We start from the raw sequence: 13000 nt of genomic DNA on the forward strand, positions 1-13000 counted from the left end.
AATAAATTATGAAAAGTTACGACGAAAAGACACGGATAAAAGGTGACATCGAAAAGATGGAAACAAAAGGTTACAACGAATAAATGTGAACGAAATAACACGACTGTTGAAACAACCCGACCTTTTTTTTTTAATAATTAAATACAATATATAATTAAGCATCTCATACTACTTAATTAAACAAACCAACCCACACACACTAACCAACCAATAATAAACCAACATCCAATTACATGCACAGCGGAAACATATCAATAATACAAAACCAATACAATAACATTTCTATCCATTCTATCCAGCAACCTAACATATCTCTATCCAAGGTTCCAACAACATATCCAACAATCCAATAACACACAAACGAGACCCTAGATCATCCTCCTCCTCATCGCCATGATTCCACATCACAAACCTGCACACCACAAACAACAATTGAGATGCGTAAGTATTATCACAAATACTTAGTGAGGCAATCCTCCCATCTACTGGACTATACACACAAGCAACTGAGAAATTAATGCTTAACAAATAACAACCAAACACACACAAACCAGGAAAAACACAAAACAAGCAACTTGGTGTCGACCGACACCAGAGAGGTGTCGATCGACACTGGCCAAACATGGTGTCGACCAACACCTAATTGGTGTCGATTGACACTCCCCTTCGCAGACGCGAACTGCACGAATCCGAACGACGAACCTCCGTTTCAATCCGCCTCCAATCTGTCCCAAACTCTCCCAAAAGCCTCAGGAACCTATAATACCCATAACACAACCACCACAAGCAAGAACAACACCACAAAACACAACAAATCAAGCAAACAAAGGATTCTCAGGCTTAGATAAGCCATGGTCATGCACTCACCTTATCAAATGATTATAACAACCAATACAACCAGTTGAGACCTTCCTAAGGTCTGAAACAGCCCAGAAACACCCTACAACAAGCTACACAACCAAAAATGACTTATAGCAAAACTGGACAGAAACATCAGAAAAGAACAGTCTCAAAGACGAAACCCTAAAATGAAAACCAACCGTTAACTAACAAATCGCTCCGGTGAAAAGCTATCCCTAGCCGTCACGAAGCTTTCCACAAAATTTCAGCACGATCAGGAACCAGAAGAGACCCACGATCTCAATTACAATCCCGATGGTTCCAACTCGCGTCTGAGAAAAAGTGACTCACGAAACTGCCAATAACTCATCGAGTTTAAATCCAAAACTACTTCTGTAAAAAGACGATGAAAGACTTGGGAATAAACCTACCAAATTTCATTACCTTTGAGAACGATTTGATATGCCGAAACTGTTTCCTCCTAAACCCTAACGATTCTGCTCTTTCTCCTTTAAATCTCCTTCACACCACAATAGGCTCTCTCCTCTCTCTATCTCTGCAAACGGCGACTAGACACCCTAAAACCCTTAATTTGTCGCTTCTCCACTTATCTACTCGGTTTAGATAACTAAACCAAACCAACCAAACCAAAATCGCGAATTAAAACAAACCCGACGAACCCAGAAATAGTGGTGTCGATCGATGCCACAAGGTGTTGATCGACACTCCTACCAAAATCGCATAATCCGGTTCACGGATGTTACAACTGTAATGTAATCTCATGGTATTTAATCTTAAAACTTTGTTTATATTGATGTGTGTAGCATTGATAATTATTTATTTAATCACATGTGAAGGTAAGATTATTTTTTTAAGAATATTTTTTGAATAAAATGTAATCTCATGGCATTTAATCGTAAAACTTTGTTTAATTTGATGTGTGTAGAATTGATAATTATTTTTATTTAATTACATGTGAAGGTAAGATTATTTTAAAAAAAATATTTTTCAAATAAAATATAAAAAATGTTTCAACAAATTGTATTTTTTGAAATTTTTATTAAATAGTTTAGAATCCCAATAAATTAATAAATAAATTTAATTAAAAAAATTTTGTAAAAAATATTTTATTAAAATGAATTCTCCGCGATATCGCGGGGGCTCCATACCTATTAAACAAATAATAGCAGCCATTTAAATAAACAAAACATACTACTAGTTTAGTTTTATCTTATTTTTAATATTTTATTGACGACAAAAATTGTTTTATGATTTTATTTTGGACAACAATATATTTTGGGTTTTCTTTTTTTTTTTTTTCTTTTTTCCTCCAAATTTTACTGTTCCTTATTATCGTTTTCTATTTACCCACTTACTTTCACTTTTTTTCAGTTCTACTACACCCAGTAACGTTCTAGCTTTTTTTTTTCTTTGAAGAAATCAAGAATACTCTTATTATTATTACTGTTCTTATATTACTATAATAGCTAACACTTTTTTTTTTGTACCAATGTTAAGTAATAGCTAAATTAACACTTACTCTCAGTTGACCTTTGTTTATCCCCACATGAGTATCAATTTATTAAGATTTTCTTTTCGTTAGGGATTTTTGGAATTACATGTACTTGGATAGCGGAGTACGTAAAATGATTTTTTTTAAAAAGAAGGAGAAAACAGTAGTAGAGAAAATGTACCTTTTAACATGTAATTATTTTTTAGTTCGGATTTTGCGGATCAAAAAAACTTAGGGATTTCCAATTATTCAGAATTGAATGGAAACTTAGGTACTAGTCATTCTAATTTCATATATTCTGCTATTTTTCATGAGAACTCGGATTTATTAGCAAAAAGGCGAAGAAATCGATTTCTTATTCCATTCCAATCGATTCAAGAACAAGAGAAAGAACTCATACCGCATTCAGGTATCTCGGTTGAAATACCCATAAATGGTATTTTCCGTAGAAATAGTATTACATTGTAATAGTCTAATTAATATTGTTAACATATTGAAAAGAAAAAGACATGTTCACAGTACGCAGTACGTAGTAGATAAAAATAATAACGTATTTGCAAAACTAATAGTCTAATATTTGTTAACATGTACAAAATACGACAGACAAAAACTAACATATGATCGAAACATAGGTTCATGAATCACGATACTGGTTCTCCAAAATATCAGTGACTGATACTGGTTCTCCAACATATCAGTCAAATATTTCAGTTCATGAGAAATATTTGTCATTTAGAAAAAAAAATGTTAATTAGTGATTTATTCACCCACATAAGAGAAAGAAATTACTTTTGTTTTAGTGAGTTGGTGACATGGGAAATGGTTTATCCGATATTCATCTTTGCCTTGCGTTTTTTTCTTTGTATGAATGTTAAATTATATTCACCAAAAAACAGTGGTCCGATGGGATAGTTACAACTTAAATCAACGTTTTAAAAGCAGAACACTATTAAAAACCTGAATTGGATGAAAAAGGATGAGTTTGAAACCAAAGTTGAAGACCACCCTCATAGCCAGAGGTGGTTGTCAGCATGAGCAATGTATTGCAAACATTCTTGACGATGAAGCGGTAGAGAGTGGAGGACGGAGTTGGAGCTTCGCCATGCCTTCGAGCATTACGTTCCCGCCAGAGGCTGTGTATAGTAGACTGAAAGACATACCGCAGAACAAAGAGGTGAAGCCGTGGGGTAGAAGGGTCAAGAAGCATAGGGGCCAAAGTTGCCCAGGATGTGGTGAACCAAACCCCCAGCAAACGCTGGACCAGAGCAGACGACACGCTTGAGGAGTAGGTGCAAGAGAAAAAAAGATGTTCTCTCGTTTCCCCATAACCCTGACAGAGGACACAAGCTCCATTCGCAGCAGCGTTCCACTGAACCAATTAATCACCAGTAGAGAGCCTATTATGGTGAGCAAGCCAAGCTATAAAGGAGAATTTAGGTGTTGAGTGGGTGAACCAAACGCCTGCAGACCAGTCACAGGGCGCGTTTGGTTGCCGTATCAAACACCAGGTATCATAGGATAAGATTTTATTCTTAAAAAAACCGTTCTTCTGTTTCCAGAGTGAGCGATCACCACCTTGATGTTGCACTGATTGACGGAGAGAGTCGAGTAGATCCTCAATCTGATTCAGGATGTCAACATGGTGCCTACGTCTCCGATGTGAAAGTGCCTCTGCCACAGTACTCTGCTGTGGTATCCCCATATCAATACTACCCCTGTTCCCAAGTTGAGCAAACAGCTGACCAATTGGGCTCCAAACAACGAACCAGAATGATGTTTCAGTGCCAGTTGTTATCTCCTTTTTATGTAAATTTGCAGCAAGGTCGCGGTACTTCAGGATCTTCCTCCACATCCATGATCCACCAACACTCCTCTCATTAACTGACCAGAAAGAGCCAGTTCGGATCAAGTTTCTTCGAACCCAGCTTACCCAAAGGGAGTTACTTGCGGACACAAGACGCCAAATGAGCTTCAAAATGCACACCATATTCGTATCCTGCAGACGACGAAGCCCCAAACCTCCCTCATGCTTTGGTTTACACACATCAAGCCAAGAGATTTTGGCCTTTTTTGAGTTTAGGTCCGGACCAGACCACAAGAACGCCGAGAAAAGGCTATCAATCTCCTGAAGGCACCTTTTCGGCAAACGGAAAGCAGAGAGCCAGAAGTTGGTTAAACTAGATAACACTGAAGCCTGCCCGCGAAGGACAAGAACCGACCTGTCCAGGAGGAGATACGAAGGCGAATGCGTTCAAGGAGTGGTAGATAATCAGCGTGTCATAGAGCGAGTGAGGAGGGGGAGCCCCAAATACCGGACAGGGAGAGAGCCAACAGTAAACGGGAAGTGCTGCAGGATGTCTTGCTGATGTTGCGGAGAAAAGCCAGCCATGAACAGACTGGATTTCTCCAGGCTAATTTTGAGACCAGAAACAACTGCAAACCGGTCAAAAACAGCTAAAGTCTCTGCAACAGAGTGTGAGCTCCCATCAGAAAAAAATGAGAATATCGTCAGCAAAGCAGAGATGGGTGAGGTTCATTGTTTTGCAGCGAGGGTGATAGCCAATGCGATGATCAGTGGCAGCCTTATCCAACATTAGAGACAGCACATTCATACAAATGAAAAAAAAGATAAGGGGACAGAGAACATCCTTGCCTCAATCCTCTTCTACTTTGAAAGTAACCAACTAACTCCCCCATTGACTTGCACAGAGAAGGAAGCCGAGCCAATGCAGAGTTCAGTCCAATGGATAAAATCAGCGGGAAGATTAACGGCTTTGAGGATGTTAAGTAGAAACGGCCATTGCACTGAATCAAATGCCTTGGAAATATCAATCTTCATCATGCAACGAGGAGAGATGGACTCCTTGTGATAATCCTTAACCAATTCTGAAGCAAGCAACAAATTTTCCATCATAAGCCTATCCTTTATGAAAGCTGACTGATTTGGAGCGATGAATGAGGGCAGTATAACCTTCAAAAGATTAGCAATAATCTTGGAGACTACCTTGTCTAACACATTACAACATGAAATAGGGCGATAGTCCTTCATCTCCTGAGAGTCAGTTTTTTTTGGGATAAGAGCCAAGATTGTCGAATTTACACCTTTAGGGAGGAAGCCTTTGAGGAAAAAAGATTGAACAGCAACGACAAAGTCTCTGCCCAATATCGACCATGCTTACTTGAAAAATTCGATAGTGTAACCATCCGGACCAGGTGACTTACATACTGGCATCTTAAATAGTGTTTTGACGAATCTCTTCTTCAGAAACCAACTTCAATAATCCCTCATGTTGAGCAGAGGAGACACGAAATGTCACCAACTCCTCTAACTGAGCAACACTCATACCCTCGTAGTCGACTGGCTCATGCATAAGGAACTCCTCAAAGAATCTGACCCCCTCAGCTGTAATCTCTGATTGAGTTTTTGCAATGGAACCATCCTGACAAAGAATCTCTCGAATAGCATTAAGAGCTTGTCGAGATTTGACAGCATTGTGAAAAAATTTACTGTTCTTATCACCCACCAATAACCAGTGTAACTTTGACCGTTGTTTCAAAAAACATTCCTCCAAATCAGACACATGATCCCACCGCTTGAAAGCCTGCTCCTCGGCCTCCTCTGCTGCAGACGTGGGGCTAGAGAGCGTAGAGAGCTGTTTCTGACAGAGGTCTTTGTGTGCATCATCCACCTGCTCTGAGAGTTTGCTAAGCTTTTGACGACCGAGAGATCGTAAGAGAGGTTTTAGTGCCTTAAGCTTCTTAGCGAAGCGGAACATAGCAGAGGTAGAGTGATAGAGACTCTCTGAACTATCCCAGAAAGCTTGCACTGTGGGTATAAACTTCGGGAATGAAATGATAGCATTTGAAAATTTGAATAGCCCCCTAGGTTTACAAGCCTGATTCCCCACTGAAAACCTGCATCGTAGGTGATCAGAGCACCCACCAGATTCAAAGACGCCATAAGCATCTACAAAGCGACGAATCCAAACCTCATTAACCAAAATATGATCTAACTTCTTGCAGATTAATCCTTCATCCCGCTTGTTACCCCAGGTAAACAGAGGACCATGAGAATGCATATCTGTTAAAGAACAGTGTCGTACAACATCCTGAAAGTCACGCATTCCACTAATGACAAAAGGATTATTATCATAAGTAGAGTGCTCGACACCATCAAGTATCTCATTAAAATCTCCAACAATCAGCCAAGGCTTATTTGCAAAAAGTGGAGAATCAAAATGAAACGTAAGATCCTCCCAGAGCTCTTTCCTTTCTTCCGCGAGATTGTATGCATAGACAAACAAGACAAAGAATTCCATAGTGTTACCAGGCAAAAGAATGGAGCAAGTGACGACCTGACCACTCTTAAAAACTGGTGTTACACGCACATCTTCCTTCCAAACCACCCAAATTCGGCCAAGGGTATTGAACTCGTAATTTGTAATCAAAGACCATCCACGGAACACTGAAGAAATGATCCTAGGGGCCTTAGTTTCCTGGACACGCGTTTCAAGTAAACATCCAAACTGCAGAGATTCAGCTTGCACCCAATCATGAACAATAGAATGTTTTTTAGATTTGTTAAAGCCACGCATGTTCCAAAAAAAAAGCCAGACATCAATGACGATTCCGGGAGTTCTTCTTGCTCGAGATGCCAGGAGGTGCCCCCTTGGCTTGTTGAGAAGAAGACTCCGAAGCAGTCTTGTGTAATTGTTTCGTTTGCCGCGGCAATGAGGCTCGAATGGGAGCATCCATCACATTTTCTTGCTTAATAGGAACAACTGAAGATGCTAAATTCCCTGAGGCAGTTGCTGTTACTACAACGGCCAGAACTTGATGATCGATCTTAGCCGTGTCTGAGTCACCAACATCCTCTGTATCCCCTAGTATCGAGAACCTAGAAGAACCAGATACAGTAACGTGTCCAGCAGCAGGCGGACTACGAGCTTTGTCAGAGCTCTTGCACCCCTTGCCTGGGGAGACAACCGACCACCCTGCAGCATCATCCTCTTGAGAAGGTATTAACTGTCTCTCACCACCGGGAGCGAGAGCTGCAGTCTGCTGAATTGGAACCGGAGGAGGAACCTCTGCCTCTGGAACCTTTTTTGGAGAAGCGATTTCCCCTTCTTCAAGAGCGACTTCAGAAACCTTAGTAGGCGACACTGGAACAGACACACAATCATCACTAGTGTGCCCCCACACATGACAGCGAGAGCATCGCGGTGGGAGCTAGGGATACATGAACTCCACAGTAACATCCTCTTCTTTTGTCAATTGAAAACGAAACGTGGAAGGCAAGGTTTGTGTGAGATTGACTTCCACAAATACCTTAGCCTTACCGAACTTACTACAGAGCTCAATGTCCGGGTGCAACCATATAGGAGTACCTATTGGACTGGTCAAAAAACCAAGACCCTCCCAGGAAAAAAGAGAGTGAGGAACATTCTTCAGAGTAACCCACAAGGGCATCGAGGAAATAACTGGCTGCGCATCTTCTGGAAGGGGGAACCATTTGGCCAGCATCATAGGTACTCCCGCAATATTCCACATTCCACGTCGCAAAACTCTCCGCCTTGTAACCTCATCACGAATGCAAAACCGGACAGAGGTTGCAGAATTCTCATAAACATCAATACGGACAGACTTATCACCAAGAGGCCAGATCTTATTGACTATTACATGAATTTTTGCAACGTGTGGAGCCGCAGAAGGAAACCGACCCACCAGAAAGTCATCCCAGAGGGGAACCGAACCCTGAAGCACCACATCAGGAACCGCAATCGTTGGAACACCATCAACCAAACTAACTTCATAATCATGTTTCTTAAGCGATGGACGCTTATTCACTACAGCTGCATAAGACTGTTGCTTGTTTTGCAAAGAAGACTCGTCCCCCTGAGGAGGATCCACCTCCAACATGAAGGCACACCGGCGGTGGCCGTCACACAAACACGCACTTTCCTTATTTAAAAATTGCCCTGTAAGTTGTGAGTTGGCATTTACTTGTTACTCTCTGGTGATATTTCTTTGGTCGTTTTGCCTTGCCTTTTTGGTAACGGTAACATACATTTATGAGAAAAATAAAAGTTTTTTATAATTTTTTTTTTAATTACTACTGCTTTTTTGACAGTTCCGGACGAACAGATCGGTATATATGGGACCACTGTAGTCTGTAGCACGACGTCGTCTGTCACCTCTTCTTCATCTTGGTTAGACATTTTGCAATAATGAGTTAGAGAAATAATTATTTTTCAGTGTATAAATAAAAAAAAAAACAAAACAAAAAAAAAGACAAAAAGGTTGGCTCTCCCAATTCTATGGGTTTTATTGATTCTTTTTGAAATCAAATATCTATTTTAAGAAGAAACATGGAATCAAAGGGTCATCATAGTACATGCATATCATGAATCCAATAACTAGGATTGACACTTATAACTTTTTTTTTTTTTTTTTTATTCACATTAATGGGCTTCCCACTAAAGTGGGCTAGGCCTTGAGAAATTACAAGGTATCCAACAGTTACAAAAAAAAGGAACATCGGAAAATCAATGCTGTTGCCGGAAAAGGGGATCGGAACTTGCTGATAACCGATGACAGAGGCTCAAACACTAATGCCAGTGGATGCAAGAACGACGGCTTTGCGTCGGGAACACCAGATAAAAACCTTGACGGAAGCAACCAAATTCCGTCGCAGCTTCTTCTCCGGTGACCCTCCTGACCCGCTACCGATCTTCCGGCATGCTCAAGCCACCGATCAAAGGCTCCGCGAAGACAGGTCCCAACCTAGCAACCTGCTCACTCAGAACTAACACCCCTCTTCTTCTTACAGCGACCACTTATAACTTTTTTTGTTGTTGTTTTATTGTTGCTTCTTTTAATGTAACATTTCATAAACACCTAAGCATATCACTACTAAACAAAATTAGAAGAACAACAATAGCAGCCATATAATTTTTGTTTTATAGCATATACAGTAACACATATGTATATAATTTGTTATAGACATTGATGATTTTAAAAAAAAGGTTTGGTACACATTTAATCGTGGAATCAATTGAATGTATATGGTGTCATAGTTTCTATTTAAATAATATAATTTATATAGGTATATTTGTTTTCTATTTTTTATTTATAATAAAATTATTTTAGGGTATTTATTCTTTTCCTTTTTCCTAAAAAGGATATTTCAACTCTTTTCTTCTTTGTTGACGAACGCCGAAGTTCCTCCAATTTGAGAAATCTTCCTGCAAAATCTCTGAGCTCTTACTCTATGAGCGTTGATCTCTTGGCTACTGCATTGATCATCATCATGAATTCTTTTTCTTTATTATATGCTCTCCTTTTCTCTTCTTTTCCTCAACCAGTTTTTCTCTCTCAGAAACAACAACAAAAAATGGGAAGATCCGAGATTTTCAAAATTTTCCTGATTTCAATCCAGCAGAAGATGACCACCTTTGGAAATCAGGGGAAGAGGGTTATTTTGAAGGACAACTCGCCCAACTTGAAATGGGAAGGAGCGGCAGCTGTCCAGAATCTACTAAAAGAGAGGTCTTCTTCAACTCCTCCAATTCCCCATGACGTGCTTGATTCTATTGCATTAGGTAGATACTCTTTCCGTCTGAGTTATGGGAAGATAATATATGAAGAAAATGCTAAGTACATTGATGAGTTTGACTCATCTCTTCTGGATGAATTGTTGCGCCTTATGGGAGAGACTTCCAAGAAAGTATCAGATGCAGAACTCAAGAGGATAATGGAAAGCTGGATCAGTATGGGAGTGAAGAGAGAAGTGGTGCACTGATTTGTCACGAATTGTTGCGCCTTATGGGAGAGATTTGCCGATGCACTGATTATCACTAATTAAATTCTCTTTTGAAATTCAATTCTTAGTTATTTATTTTTATATTAAAAACAAGGGAAAATAGTAAATCTTACAAAAATATTTTTTTTATCACCAAATCTTACCAAAATATTAAACAATTAACCTTATAGTAATTGGTTAAAGAAGGTATAAGTTTAATAGACTTTCATCTTTGACTAGTTCTTGGCAAGTTGGTTAACTGTCAAGATTTTCTGGAAAAAAATAGATATAGTTATTAACCTCGAAATTTAAGCAAAAAAGGGAAAATTACTAAATTAACCCAAATTAAATAATTAATTACTAAACTAACTCCTAAAATATAAAGGTTAGTTGAGTTATTTTCATACCTAAGATTCTATTAATCGATAGAATTTACTTGACTTAATCATTGCAACTTTTGTAATTTCTTGCAAATGCTTCGCTAAACTTTTTGTATTTTTTTGTCAACCTTTTAAAAATATTTGTTTATGTATTTATATCACATATAATCAATGTTAGCAACTCTATTTTGTTACATTATTTTAAAAACATAGTTTATTCATAGTACCACCATTGCCTTTCTAAAGATGGAAATATAAGGAAAATTCTTTTAAATCATTTGTCAAAGAGTTTGGAATATATTAAAAAAAAAACTTTTTATGATTTCAGTATTGTATATTGTATTTATTTAATTCGAGTTTTAGTCAAACAGTTTAATTATACTGGATATAATATTTTAAATTAAAACTTTTAAAAACTTAAAATATCATCGAACGAGGATATATTATATTGAGAAATGATAATTAGCTAAATTTAAAATTGTCCTGCAATGTACCAGAAGTTAAAATCTAGTCATTAGCTAGACTAAACACTTTGATCAGAAAAAAAAAACAAAAAAAAAAACTAATTGAAATAATAATTTTGGAGGATTCTATGGGATTTAAGAAATTTGGAATTTTGATAGATTTTAGGGAAGTTGATATGATTTATGGTAAAATTCTTTCAAATCCCACAGAAAACCATGAGATTTGGATTTCTGTATTTTTAACTAAACAAATCCTCTCAAATACTCCAGAATCTCTAAGGGGGGTGTATTCAACTTGACATTTTAAGTGATTTGTGTGAAATTTACAAATTCTATGTTATTCAATCATGGATTTTAAAAAGTCTATTAAAATCCACTGTTATTGAACTGATGATTTAACAATCTACTTTAAAATCCATTAAAATCATTTGTTATTGAACTGATGATTTAAAAATCTACTTCAAAATCCACTGTTATTCAAAACAGTTTTGTGGATTAGGATTTTAATAATTTTTAGGATTCTGGAGGATTTTGGAGGATTTGTTTAGTTAAAAATACAGAAATCCAAATCTCATGGTTTTAGGTGGGATTTGAAAGAATTTTACAGAAAATCATATGAACTTCCCTAAAATCTATCAAAATTCTAAATTTTCTAAATCCCATCAAATTCTCTAAAATCATGGTTTGAATACACCCCCCTAAAACTTATTAAAATCCAAATCCACAAACTGTTTTGAATAACAGTGGATTTTAAAGTAGATTTTTAAATCATCAGTTTAATAACAGTGGATTTCAGGAGACTTTTCAAAATCCATGATTGAGTAACATAAGATTTATAACTTTTATACAAATCACCTAAAATGTCAAATAAATAAAGAAACGAAGCAAGAAAGGAGAGGAGTTATTGCCCCCAAGAAAGGTGAGTGAAATCATATATATAAAAGTAAGGTTTCACTCTCTCCTTATTGGTCCACTTGGCAATGCAATTTTAACAAAAAAAGTTATTTATATTAAAACACAAATTTAAAAATAATTAATTTTCACATTTAACTCACATAATATAAAACTGAAATCATATAAATTCTCCCTATAATTATGCATTTACTTTATTTCTCCACTAAGTTGTATTAATCAATTGTATTAAAACAAAACAATAAATTAGAATTGTAACTCTCATTTTTCTAAATGTAATTTTTCATCATTTCTCTTCCTGTAAATACTCATTATCTTATTCTCTTAGTCTATCACTCTTTCATTCTCTCATCTTCTTCCACTGCTCTCAAATCTCTTCTTTTTTTTGTTTTGTTTTTGTTATTGTTGTTGTATGGGTTATAAAAAATCAAATCAAATATCATTGTAAAAGCTTAGTTTTAGAGTTTGTATAATATGTATATCTTATATATATTTTTAAATATTTTAAAAGGTTTATCTCCATTTTCTATTTTATATTAACATCTTATAAGTCATTATTTTCATATTTTCTTACAATATTCACCACACAATAAGATCATAAAGTTGAAATGATCCATATCTAATTATCTATTATGTCTCTGGTTATCTCACATATTCATGTATCATTTCTAATAATTTATAAAGATCAATATAATTATCCATTTATAAAGACTATTTTTTTTGTGATCCAATTGATAAATCTGCAAAGATCAATATAATATATATATATATATATATATATATATATATATTTTTATGATTTGAGGTTTTTGAAAACAAAAATAACATAATTAAACAATTGGTTTTTTGTGTATTTAATTAAAATAAAAAATGATCCAAAAAACAGAACATATTCAACTGGAACTTAAATATAAAAATAAAATATAATTTTAAAAATATCATTTCACTAAATTCTCTAAAGATAAAATCATTAGTATGAAATCCAGCACTATAAATTAAATTGATGAGTGAAAATCAAAAAAATATAAGTTATCCTTGGGGTTTTAAAAATTGTTGAGATTGAAGAATTCATATAATTTTTTAAGAAAAC

The 13000-nt window shown here is 36.4% G+C and overlaps 1 pseudogene; it reads right to left on the reverse strand.

Annotated features, from left to right (window-relative positions):
- Positions 1 to 3302: 3302 nt before the first annotated feature.
- LOC147919073 (uncharacterized) lies at positions 3303 to 7828 on the reverse strand (annotated as a pseudogene).
- Between the last annotated feature and the right edge of the window lie 5172 nt (positions 7829 to 13000).

The sequence above is a fragment of the Camelina sativa genome, chromosome 20 (genome assembly GCF_030686135.1).
Source record: "Camelina sativa cultivar CO46 ecotype springtype chromosome 20, ASM3068613v1".
Classification (NCBI taxonomy): domain Eukaryota; kingdom Viridiplantae; phylum Streptophyta; class Magnoliopsida; order Brassicales; family Brassicaceae; genus Camelina; species Camelina sativa.